At 32.7% G+C, this 502-nt stretch overlaps 1 protein-coding gene across 3 annotated transcripts in view; it reads right to left on the reverse strand.

Annotated features, from left to right (window-relative positions):
* The window catches only part of LOC115209440 (kinesin-like protein KIF6), a 301,512-nt gene extending 301,408 nt beyond the window's left edge, over positions 1–104 (reverse strand). For all 3 annotated transcript variants that reach the window (XM_036500945.1, XM_036500944.1, XM_036500946.1), the window contains exon 1: positions 1–104. This exon is cut by the window's left edge and continues 110 nt beyond it. The gene's annotated coding sequence lies outside the window, so the exon portion shown is untranslated.
* Between the last annotated feature and the right edge of the window lie 398 nt (positions 105–502).

Consider the following 502-nt stretch of genomic DNA (forward strand, 5'->3'; position numbering starts at 1 on the left):
AAACACGGTTCAAAAAGAAATTGTCAAATATTACGAAGACATGAATGCGTGTTACTTTTTTCGTGTAGTTTGTTTACAAGCTACACCGCGACCGTTACCCAGGAGTTGGGTTAACACCGGTTGAATGGGAAGTTAACTCTTGCCTGATTGTTTCAGGTTTTTACACTTAACTAGATTTTACTCAATTGTGTCTTTATTGAATGATTTTTTGTTCATTTTTTATATATTTATTTAAACTCTGTTTGTTTAAGGCTATTTTTACCTTTGTTTATACAAAGACGGAAAATAAAATCGCTGTATTTTGCAGAGAAAAAAAATTACTTGATTATGAAGTAAATTTGAGCTGGCAGAACCGTTAGAGTGTTGGAGAATGCTTAGCAGCATTTATTTCGGTTTTACGTTCTCGGTTCAAATCTTGCTATGGTCCACCTTGTCTTTTATCCTTTCCAAGTTGATAAAATAAAGGGTAATTCTTAAATACACGCAATATAAATGTTCACAT

The sequence above is a fragment of the Octopus sinensis genome, linkage group LG3 (assembly GCF_006345805.1).
Source record: "Octopus sinensis linkage group LG3, ASM634580v1, whole genome shotgun sequence".
In the NCBI taxonomy this organism is placed as follows: domain Eukaryota; kingdom Metazoa; phylum Mollusca; class Cephalopoda; order Octopoda; family Octopodidae; genus Octopus; species Octopus sinensis.